The sequence below is a fragment of the Oreochromis aureus genome, linkage group 6 (genome assembly GCF_013358895.1).
Source record: "Oreochromis aureus strain Israel breed Guangdong linkage group 6, ZZ_aureus, whole genome shotgun sequence".
In the NCBI taxonomy this organism is placed as follows: domain Eukaryota; kingdom Metazoa; phylum Chordata; class Actinopteri; order Cichliformes; family Cichlidae; genus Oreochromis; species Oreochromis aureus.
The window spans coordinates 19,689,259-19,702,105 of NC_052947.1; the positions used below are offsets into that span (position 1 = coordinate 19,689,259).

Here is a 12,847-nt window from a genome sequence, read left to right on the forward strand (position 1 = left end):
AGAACAAAGCAGAGCGTCCGCTGTGTCTTACCACAGTATAAAATTAGACACGTTCACACCATGAATGACCCTCTTTGCATACATTTACACAACTTAAAGTGACATCTGAAGAGTTTAGATAGATATTTTTCATGTCATAGCTAGGCTGAGTTAAGGAATATAGTATAATCACACCACAGCATGTTAAAGCATCTATGGGAGTGTATAAGTTTGAAGTGTTAATCGCGGCAGGCGTTAATTCTCCAGAGACTTCACTGTCAGCTCCACTTTCTTTTGTATCCTTTCATCCCTGCTGCCCCTTACTCTGTTTCACTCCCTTTTGTGTATACTATCACACCACCGGTTATGCAACAGGTCTTGGCTAGAGGTCTGAGTTTTCTGTTGTTGTAGTGTAACAAGGAGCCCTGTGACGAAGTGTTTCGGCCAAATCTTTCCCTGCTCGCTGAAACTGATGCTTCCCTCCTCCTCAACTCTCTCTAGTCTCAAGTTGCCTTATATCAAACATGTTAACTATTAAACTGCCTGTTGGGGAGGTCCAAAAGAATAACACAACTCAGTTTAGACTATTATGCCAGAGCTGTAAAAATCTATCCTGGCCTCCCTCCTTCTTACTTTTTATTTCATAAGAAAAACATAAAGCAAGGACATGTGCTTAGTAGGATATAGGAAGTGAAAGAAGTGTTACTAAAAGAAGTCTTTAAAGTGATCATGAATCCAAAAGGGGAGATTAAATTACCCTGTTGAGAATTGTGTTTTCAATAAATGCACATCTGGGTTTCTAAACGTCAGCTAAAGTAAGAGTGAAAGGACGGGAGATTCTTATTTTTTATTTCTCAGTTTCTTTCATTTCTTTTTATTTCTTCTACAGTTAACCTGTTTTCATCAGGTTTGTGGCTGTGTCCAGATCCATGCTTTTGGAAATAAAGACTTCCCATTAGAAGTACTGCTTTGCTTTTCTGAACTGCGTCTGTGCTAAGATTATCTGAATATTTTCTCCACATGATCTCGATGTGCTAATTTAATTTAGCTTTAGAGGCCACTGTGTTCCCATTTGAAGTCACTGTCAAGTACAGAAAACCATGGCCAAAAACAAACAAAAGCACGGCAACCATGAACATCTCTGAATCACAGCTTCAGGTTAATGCAGGTTTGATTATAGAATAAAGACGGTACATGCGACCATATTAAAAACTGCACATTTACAAAGAACCTATGAAGCTTTGAAGCTCCAGGATTAAAGGGATCTGCACTGAACCAGTAATGATCTCCCCTGTGATTAAAACAAAAGGAGTTTTGGAGGAAATCATTGTTGAAAAGTGACAATGTCATATTGCATGTGAGGGAACACACACAAAGTGTGACTGTAAGGTTTTCAGTGCCATCTTCAGACACTGCAACTGCACAGGTGATGCAGTTGCTTTATGTAAAAATATAAGAGAAAAAACTAAATGGTTCTTATGAGGGGAAATTTCTGTGTTTTTGCCCTCAAACGTCATCCTACATGATCAGGAGTTTAGCAAACAAAATCAGCACATGCGTACATGTTATACCCCTGAAGGTTTTTATCTATATCAGATATTATGACTACTTTGTGTTCCTTACCAACAAACTACAAATGGGCTGAAAATCACAGACCAAACAATACTTTAGTATTTATATGTACCCCTACAATAAACTAATAACAATACCACTCCTTTTTTTAATTGCATAGTGAAAAAAATCTACATAAGGACATTTTTGATATAATGCCAGCAGAGATTTTACACCAAATGAACAGCTGCAATCTCTTATACAGTGTTGTATGTGGTTTGTCTCACTCTATTTTTTATTTTTATTTTTTTGTTTCTCTTTAGTCTAATCTGGTAGTTCCAGTCTAACAGCTGGTGGCTTTTTTAAAAGGTTCTGTTTTTACGCTCCAGAAAATCAAGCATAGAAACATGGATGGATTTCTGTAAATACATCAGATCAGTAGTAAGTACACTGTGGTAACACTGAGCTGCTCACTATGTCAGTGTCTGTTCACTTGGATGTTTGTTTCTACTCAGCATATTCAATTCCTTGGCCCATTTTTACTTCTCCATCTGAATCAGCGGAACATGCTGCAATGATGCATTTTTTTAAGCTAAAGATGTCTGTTGACCCAAACTAAAAAGCAAACAGGATAAAGGAAAATGCTGAGGGAAGAGGAACACTTCCAGTCTAGCTTTTTGTTTTTGTTTTTTATTCATCTGAAACAACAGAATGGTTTGTGAGTGAAATATTTCTCTTTACATTCCCATTATTCCAACTGCTGTCAGATAATTAGATAGATAATCTTTGTGTCTTTTTTAGCTTTAGAAGTAGAAAAACCAAAACAGAACTGGTCATTTATCATAAATTCCTAATTATTTATAAATAAAACATCTACTGAATGGGACCATTTTTAGCGTCACTCCTGTATTCTGGAGTATGATTTTGTCACATTTTTACTCCAACTAAACAATCAAAAGGCACTTTTCCATTTATGTTAACCCAGCTTAAAGCTGCTGTACTGATTAAGCAAGATATAGCTTTCAGAGACGGTGTGTGCTTGAATGTGATCATGAAATGGAAAAAAAAAAAAAGATAAAACTTTCCAGGAATTTCCACTTCATTGCACAGTTTGTACTACTCTCTTCACAGGACAGCACAAACTGGCTCGAACCAGAATAGAAAGTAAAGTGGGAGGTGCTGCACAGATCTGAGAACAGAGACAATATGTCAGAGTCTAGCTAGAGAAACAAATGCTCTGGAGCTCCTCAAATATTAGCCTAATAATGGCCATAGCAGCACACCGGTGACAATGTTAGAAATAAAGACGATACTGCTTCTTTGCAGAGCTGTAAAATACTTCTTTACTTCTTTGGTGCATTTGTCTGAAAAGAAGATTTAAGACAAAAGAAAAGAAGCCTGATAGCTGAAGCCAGTTTCCTCCAATAATAAAACAATGACCCAAAACAGACATCTAAACCACGCAAGAACTATTCAGTCACTGAGACTGTCTATGCTGGATTTTATGGGATCCCATGTAGCGGCTTGACAGGATGATAAGGGTGACCAGTCTCACCTTTAGACAGCAAGGACTCAAATGTCTGCAGCTTACTCAACGTATTGGCAAGTAAAATCCCTCAAGAGTTCCGGTGGTGCAATTGATGAAGTCTGAAGAACAAAATTATTATTTTTGTGCTTCTTACCCTTATAAACACAACCTTCTGTAACTCTTTATCTCTTTGAATCTCTGAAAAAGAAATTCTAGTGCAGAGATGTCAAACTCATTTTACATCGAGGGCCACATTAAACCCCGTCTAAACTTAAGTGGGCCGAACCAGCGAAACTCCCTTTCTGTGGTGTAAAGATGTTTAATTACACATTCAATTGCACTTAGTCAAAGAAAAACAGGTGCTGTATCTATGAATAAACAAATGTAAAGTTACAGAAAATGTTCTGCAACATTTTTTATTGTAAATTCAGTCTACATAAATTTACAGAAAATTTCATTGTTAGGAGCAGAAATTTCCATAGACAATATAGTTCAAAGAAAAAAAACATGGCAATTTTTCTGTGTTTTAGGTGTTTATCTGTTACTTAAATCAATTACATTTTATTTATGCCAAATAGGTGCTTTATATTGTCAGGTAATGAACCTTCAAAATTTTACAAAGATACCTCAACAATGAAATGACTTCCTTTGAGAAAGAGCTTTGTCGACCGTGGAAAGGAAAAACTCCCTCTTAACAGGAAGAAGCCTCCAGCAGAACCAGGCTCAGGGCAGGGCAGCCACCTGCAACCAGATGGGGATGATGGGAGCAAAGACAGGGCAAAAAACAGATAGTAATAAAAACTACTGATTAAATGAAGACGTTTGTAAGCACATAGTAAATTAAAAAAAGGTGAACAGGAAACACTCCGTGCATCATGGGAAGCCCCAACAGTTCTTTATTGGAGTTGGCCTTATTATTTAAAACCTTATTATTTAAGACCTTGTATGTGAGGGGAAGGGTGCGAGCATACAGCTGTGATGGCCGAGTGGTTAAGGCGTTGGACTCGAAATCCAGTGGGGTTTCCCTGCGCAGGTTCAAATCCTGCTCACAGCGTAGTTCTTAGCTTGATAGTTGACATGTTGCTCTCACAAACCAGTCAGCCTGACCTGGAGGTAGAGCAGGTCATCTACTAATCAGTGAGTAGATCCTGGCTCCAGTATGGATGCCTTGGGCAAGATACTGACGCCCACTGAAATATGAACAGGTGTGACTGGTTAGATCAGGGGTCCCCAATCTCAGTCCACGAGGGCCGGTGTCCCTGCAGATTTTAGATCTCACCCAGGGTCAACACACCTGAATCACATGATTAGTTCGTTACCAGGCCTCTGGAGAACTTCAAGACATGTTGAGGAGGTAATTTATCCATTTAAATCAGCTGTGATGGATCAAGGACACATCTAAAACCTGCAGGGACACTGGCCCTCGTGGACTGGGATTGAGGACCCCTGGGTTAGATGAAAGCACTTAAGCATAGAAAACATGTGAATATATATAAGTTGGATAAGATGCTTTGAATCCTCTGGGAGAGTAGAAAAGCGCTATATAATAATTACTCCAAACATTTAAATTAAACACGGTGCCAATGTAGAGATGCCAAAATGGCTTCTAATATCTTTGGTGTAGTATGAATAACAGGAGAGGTCATTAACAGTAGGAAAAGCTGTAAAATCTATGAAAATACAGTTAAAAGTCAAAAAATCTGTGCCTTCACATTTTCCAAAGACACCCAGAGGGCCAGATTTGACTTTTTGCTGGGCCGATTCTAGCCCCTGGGCTTTATGTTTGACATCCCTGTTGTCAAACATAAAGCAACAGGGCTTGCAGCCTATGCAGTTGGCATGGCTACATTATAGCAAATACAGCAAACTGAAGAAACTAATCATGCTATAAGGCTTGCTTTTTGAGTAACGTTGTACAAATTTATTTGTACTCTTAATATAAAGCAACTGCCACTAGGTAGTTAGCTTAGCCAAGCCAAAACTCAGTCCAAAGATTATTGCTGCATCCTTCTGCTAACACCTCTATAAATTCATTTATTAAAACAATAACTCTTGTTTACTTAATCAGTAGAAAAAACAGCATATGTCAAGGTGAAAAAAGTGGTTCTGCCTTCATGTGGCTGAAAACTTCCCTGATACAATCACTTTCAATGGGTCGCTTCATAAAGATAAAACAAGCACTAAGATGGATGTTGAGTTTCAGGAGGTAGGAAGTAGACAAAGATAGACATGTAGAGGGACGGGAATGATAGTGAATACAATTTCCTGCTTTATCTTTAGCCTGAAGAACAAAAAAATGACGCATGATAATCACATTACCATCCAGGCTCTTTGCAGTGTGTCATCCGGTGCTCCTACAGGGCAGCGGGAAGCTAGCGGTAACCCGCTGACCTGACCTGTACACATGTTGAGGTTATTTTAGAAGTCCAGGAAAAGGATGAGTGACCAACACCCAGATGCAGTGTTTCACTGAAGTGCAGCTGTGAACCCATTTCCAATCATCAGCTAAGAACAGAAGCAACACCTCAGACAAAAGGTTTGGGGCTGCAGTATATTACAAATAAGAAGGATTTAAAATATAATTACTGTATTTTTCCCCTTAAAGCAGTTATTTTTGGCGCTCTGTCATGGAAAAATACAGTGGTAATAAACTATATCGGAACCTACAATGCTCAGTAGTGGGGAAAACTTCCATGTTTAATCTTTTTTGAACAATTCATGCAAGTGAATATCTCTCTCTCTCTCTCTCTCTCTCTCTCTCCATATATATATATATATATATGTATGGCAATAAAATCATATGCATAATTTTTAAATTAATTATGTTTGTTATGCTTGTTTGTATTATTATTAACTTCTTGAGACTATATCCCATTAAAATACAGCATAATTTTCCTGTGATCTGTTTATATTTTACACATTTTGTAATACATTAACAATTTTATTGCTAACTAACTCATTTTTTTGTTTTTGTTTTTGCAGTTCAACTTACGACAATGTCTAGAAAAATAATGACTTCATTTTCCATCCTGCCAGCTTATCTTCAGCTTTATCAGAAGAAGCAGTGCCCTGCTGCATTTGGAATCCAGTGAAACAGAAAAATTGTTATAAAGCCTAAAAAAGTGGTATGTTCTGCTGCATCTAAAATTATGACACAAATTATGTATGGAACAGTAAACAACCTACTTCCTGATAAAGCTATCCTTTTGTTGTCCAAAAGAGATGGCGGATACAATTTGAGGAGGGAATTAAATTTACCATACTCAAAAGGTTAAATGAAGCTGAGGAACAGGCTCAGTGAGGAAAAACCGATACAGAAATATAGTTCTCGCAAAGTTCAAGGAGGAGGTAGGGCTTTGACTGGGTGTTCTGACATATGTGTGTGTATGGACATGTATGTGTATGTATATGTGTGTGTGTATACTTACTTGGGATTAAAGCCAAATAAATGTAACAAATTGGAAAGAAGGATTTGTGAATAGGATAGGGCATAAACAAGGAAACAAATGTAATGATTAGTAGTTACTAAATTGTAGAAAGTTGGTGGGATTAAATAAGCATATGTTTCTTCCTACTCCTTTTTGAACTTATTAAATTTATTATTCTAATTATTGTTGTTGTTATTGTATTTCAACATGTTCAAAATGAAGCCACGATGCAAAAAATAGATTACAGACTCTGAATTAGATTTAACTCATAGCTACGGATGATGGTTTGCCGGTTAGCATTGTTGCCTCACAGCAAGAAGGTGCTGTGTTTGAATCCATGGCCAGCTGGGGCTTTTCTGTGTGGAGGCTGCATGTTCTCTCCATGCCTGTGTGGGTTCTCTCTGGGCTCTCTGGCTCCCTCCCACAGTCCATGCATGAGTTAACTGGCAATTCTAAATTGGCCGTAGGTGTGAATGATTGCCTGTCTCTATCTGTTAGCCCTGCTACAGGCTGTTCTGTACCCTGTCTTTCGTCCTATGACAGCTGGGATAGTCTTCAGCCCCCCTCGCGAGCCTGAATTGGATAAGCAAGAGAAAATGGACGGACGGATTACAGCTACAGTTGTGCATCGCTGGTACTCGCCCTCCTTCATACTTTGATCCATGTGAGGTCAACAAACACACTGTTGTTTCCATCTGGGCTGTGTTTGCTGTGTTTGTCACTGGATATGCCGCCTCGTTACAAGCCACTCTGCTATGTGTATCCCAGTGGGAGCGCTGGGGGAGTTATTTGACTGTAGGCCTCTCTTGTTACAAAACACGCACTGCAGCTGAACAACCTTGCTGATTCTAAATGTCACAGAAACTGCAGGAGATGCTGACTCTCTCACATGCAGCATGTTCTTCAAGTTTTAATCACAGCTCGCTGGCTTTGTAAACAAAGTCTTGAACATGGGTGATCTGCACAGCAGCACAAACTTTTAATGAAAAGAAGGTGGACTCCTAAGAGGTTAAAGTTGGACAGTAACTTCAACAGCGTTATTAAAGAGCCACAACACAATGATGCATTTTAAAACCTCATACAAAATATTATTATGTAGCAGTATCTCAATGCATGTGACCATGTAGACATAGTCAAGACAACCTGCTGATGTTCAAACTGAGCATCAGAATGAGGAACAAAGGTGATTTAAGTGACTTTGAATGTGGCATGGTGTATGGTGTAAACACACTGTTTCAGAAACTACTGGTCTACTGGGATGTTCCCACACAACCATCTCTATGGTTTACACAGAATAGCCTGGAAAAAAAAAAGTTATCCAGTGAGCCGCAGTTCTATGGGTGAAAATGCCTCATCGATGCCAGAGGTCAAATGTGAATGGTCAACTGCTTTGAGCTGATCACGTCCATCCCTTCAGGACCACAGTTTACCCATCTTCTGCTGGCTGTTTCCTGTAGGATAAGTACTCAGATGTCCTCCACTGTCACCAAATCACAGTCCAATAGAGGAGGTTTGGGATGCTGAAAAAGACGCCACAGTTTTCATTCTATCATAGTTTAAGTTCAGTTGCGCTCCAGGCATCCTTTTTTTTATTTCACTTTTTTAAACACACGTCCTATCTGGCAGTTGGAGCAAGCAGAAAAATGGTCTAAATGCTTTGCTGTGCCAAACACATTGGTTTTCCCAACAGGAGCACTATACACTCTCCGTGGGCTCCTCTTGTTAATCTTTTCTATTTTATTTATTTACGGCCAGTGGGGAGTGGCAGGGTTGGGAATCCCCCCACCCTAGCTTCAGGCATCCTTAATGACAGCTGGTGAGACTCGATTCATTTGTTTAGTGAGGTAGCTGACACCCCACCAGCTAACATACAGTATGCTATCAATGATGCCAGTGATGGTAAAGCATGACTGACACTGCTGAAAACTCATTAAAACTTTAATACAACTACAAATCGTCTATTTTCACTAGATAAATCATTTATGGAAAGCAGATATCACATTTTTACCTTATTTATTTACAACAAAGTACTAGGAATGCAATTTTTTTTGTCAAATTCTGAGTTCAAATTAATTATGTTTGTTATGCTTAAAAAACCCAAAGTATTACTATTAACTTCTTGAGACTATATCCCATTAAAATACAGCAACATTCATTGTCCTGTTGCTACCATAGACAATATGCTACATAAATACAGTTATCTGTTTATATCCTGCACATTTTTTAAACTGCACGTATACATGAACCATGTTATTGCTCCTCTAAGTTTTGCATTTTAATATCTACGCATGTAAACGACAAGACTGTATAGTGCTAACACACCCAAGCGGGCAGGGCAACTGTAATTGCACAAGTACAAGAACAACTTGTCTCTGAAATGTAAACACAGAGTAACAGCAGCACCTTTGAATGAATACATCACACCCACTTTCATCCTCTGAAAGGATACATGCAACAAGTTATAATGTCAGAGGGCAAAGGGCAACAGTATGTAACATGTAACACGTGGCTGTTTTAACTGAAGCATTTTAGGACAGAAAAATGATATTTTTTTTATTAATATTTCAGTTTGAGGACAGAAAATATGATCTGTCCTCAAACACAGAAATATAGAAATACTGCATTAATGTTCTCAAAGATATTTTAGATCCAACATAAACTAAATCCTTCAGGTTTCCCATTTTTTGAGTGCAGCACAGCCTAAAAACCACAACTCTGCCCTCTACAGGCAAAGCTCAGCACTGCTGTGCATAAATCCCACCAATAACTTTAACATTCCCTTCATGTTTCCTGCTGATGTTTTCTAACCTTCCTTCTGGTATGTTTGAGATGACTTTCTCTGTGTAAAAGTCCCAGCTTCCCTTGTGTTAAGGTGTCACTGGCACTGTCATTGCTGGTAAGAATAAAAGCACAATGAAGTGATATCATACTGAACCTTGGCTTTTTATTAATGTAATCCAGTTAGTTTGACTTTGAATGTCTGTTTTTGGTTTATACAGTAAAGCACTGAAAATCACCACTCGTGCTGATCCGTTATGAAGCATCCAGACTAATGTGGATGGGTCTGCTTACTTTCTCTATGAGTCAAAACTACACATTATGTTTTTAATGCACTGTATCTGGGATACAACTGGGCCTTAAAGCTTCTCTGTTTACTGTTGCTTTTAATCCACTATCAACCAATGCTGCTGTCTTATTTTAAATAATCTTTTTATCATATATCATATATGCTATTTAACCCCTGAAATTTAATTAGCCTGTTTTTTTTTACATTTTGTCTTGATGCCTTTCTGGTACAACTCATAAAAAAAGCATTTTTTTTAATAGCTTATCATATTTGAAAGGTGGTATTATGTCAAATAATAATTGGTGTTTTCCTGTTTGTATTTTTCTCACGTACAGTGAGTGTGACAGTCTTTCTGTGCAGTGGATGTATAGCATCTTCACATGTGAAATATTTTGGGTCCTATGTAATTCACTGTCATCACCACTGGAGGGAAGCAAATATGAATTAATACGACTCTGCCATGAGGGCCAGTCACAAGTTACACCAAGCAAAGGTATGTTTCTCTGTCCTGGAGTGGACTTGTGCACACATAGGTGGAGAAAGATATTTGTGGGATTGTGGTAGATTCCTGTAACCTCAAGAAATAAAACAGGGTGAAAAGCTTTGAAAAATATTGCCCCGATTGACAATTATGTTGTGTACTATAAAGGCTTCACGTATTGTAATAAATCTCTTTTGTTTTTTGTTGATACTTAACTCTGGTTTTCATTCTTAATTATCCAAAAAGCTGTGGCAATCTGCAAACTCTCCATAATATGTCACAGTTCACGCTGCTACAGTAAGTTGTAATAAGAACTACCCTGAACTCAGTCCTGCTTTTGAGATTTGCTATGATTTTCTGCACACCATAGTAGGCCTAGGCAAGATACTGAATCCATCGGAGTGTGATTGAGAGTGTGAATGTTAGACAAAGTGCTTAGGCACATATAAAAGTGCTGCATGAAACATGCGTGTGGCTGGGTGAATGACACTTGTAGTAAAAAGTATTTTGAGTGCTCAGTTTGACTAGAAAGGCACTATATAAATGACAGACCATTTACCATTAGTTACTACTAGTTATGTCCTCTATGCAAGCTTTTATTTTACAAACACTGCCAGGATCACAAGACATAGTAAACCATGGTAAATTTACTTTTTCACAAAAAATATATCAAACTTCAAGCATGTTTTACAAGTCACTAAACATACGTATCAGTTTATGGTGATTTAACAAAGTGATTTTATGGCTAAAAGAAGACTTACAGGAGTGTCACAGTTACTTAAGCCCTTAGTACAGGGTGGATGTATGCAATCGTGTGTGCATGGCTCACATTATGGGCCATTTACCACAATGCTTAACTGTGCTGCAGAAAACACATTAACACAACAGTCTTTTCTATGCTGGTGAAGCACACAAGACAGTAGTGTATATGCAGATCTGGGCATAATGGCCATCGACATACTGGAGGAAGTGTAATATGGTGATAATAAACCTCCTCTCTCCAATTCTTCCGAAATAATCCCCCCATTCAGGCAGTACCAAGCAGCAGCCTCCTCCTGCTGTCCCATGGAAGGGAAGGAGGACCAGTGCCAGACTTGTACCTAGTCTGCAATCCTTCAATGGGCTTTTGTGGATGCTGCCATCCTCCTCCCCCAGCCAACCCCCGGCAGCCCATTCAGGAGTGTCACATGGCACTCCCACTCTGCTCCCATCTCACAATGCGCCCCTGTCATTGGCACCTCATTGACATGCGCTCATGGTGATGTGCATCGGGGAATGGTTGTGCTCTTCCACTAGTTTCAAAGGAAATGAAGTGCCGGGCTGGGTGGCCAAAGTGTGGCTTCCTGGATACGGTGTTCATATTTCTTGGAAGGAAGTGCTGAAATGTGTGTCAGGAGCTGGCAGCGAGTTTCAGCAGAAGTAACATGCCAACCTCCCACAACCTTTAACTCCGTTACTACTGTGAATGGCAAATCGCAATGACGATAACGATAGTCTTGCTATAAGAGTGTAGAATGAGTTACAGTTAAAGTTTTCAAAGTAACTAATTTTCTTTTGTTGTGTTTAAATCTCATTTTAGTGCCAATGACGGGATTTTGTCACCTGAAGTCACAAAGCAAAGCAAACAAAGCAAATCAATTTGAACAAACAGAACAGAGATATGTAGATAAAACTCATAAACTGACCTCATAAACCAGAGTAAGAGAAACAAGATACAAACTGAACATCTGCAATATGCTAAATACAGACGGAAACACAAACATAGACTAACTGCTAAAAATAATCTTTTAAAAAGTAGTTTTCAAAGATAATCTTATCTGAGGACCTCAGGCTGAACATTGGCTGATAAGGAAGGATGAGACTTGCTATAAAAATAAATGAACAAAGAAAGAAGAGCCCTTGCAACAGGTTTTGCTCGTCAGTGCTTTAGCAGCAAAGGAAATCAAGAGGTTAGTAATCTGATGGAGCATGAATCACCTACCAAAAAGTCTCTAAAGCTCTGTCATGCATTATTATCATTTTAGATTCAATTAAAATAAAACTGATTTCAGAGAAAATCCCCACTGTCCTTTCTGTGCGGTAAAAATTAACCTAAAATTAGGCACTGATTACAAATTAGGTCATTTTAAGCTATTACTGCCAGTTACGGCTCTGCTTCTCTGCCCTCACTAAAAAAAAGGACAAGAACCACATTTATTTTTAAATCTGAGAAAAACCTGAGCCTGCAGTTCACTACAGTAGACATGAATAAACAATGTTTGCTGCTATTAGAACCACCCTTAAAAACAAGGGTTCACTTTAGAACCTGTGCTGGTTCTTTACAGTAAAGAAATTATTCTGTCTTTTTAATTTGCTTCTTAAAATAACGAAACTTATGTAAATGTTTTAGGCTAGCAATGACGAAAAATATTTGGGAATTTTACATTAAATTGAACTACCAACATTTCACCTTCTAATAAAGTATAATGTTGGATGGTTTAATGACTAATAATAGTTGTTTCTTTTAGATATTTAGAGATAGATTTCAAACAATTGTAGGTTTGAATAACATTAAATAATACTCAAGGGTGTCTGATTCTTTAACATGGTAACAGTTGAGTCACTATAGTTAAACATGTTAGTAGCATGTCAATGAATAGATTTTCACCCAGTAACTTTGTATGCTTTTAATGAAATATGTCAAGTATCTACACTATGACTCATACCCTCTTCTTTAGTGATGAGCATTTATTTAGCTCTGACTTTGAGGTACTTAAATACTTCAAAAATCTGTGAGCCAGCTCTGCTCAGTAAATAAAATGCAGGCTAGTAAG

The 12,847-nt window shown here is 38.2% G+C and overlaps 1 non-coding gene across 1 annotated transcript; it reads left to right on the forward strand.

Annotated features, from left to right (window-relative positions):
* Positions 1 to 4,030: 4,030 nt before the first annotated feature.
* On the forward strand, positions 4,031 to 4,112 carry trnas-cga. Its single transcript has one exon. It is a non-coding gene; the product is annotated as a tRNA-Ser (tRNA).
* Positions 4,113 to 12,847: the final 8,735 nt, after the last annotated feature.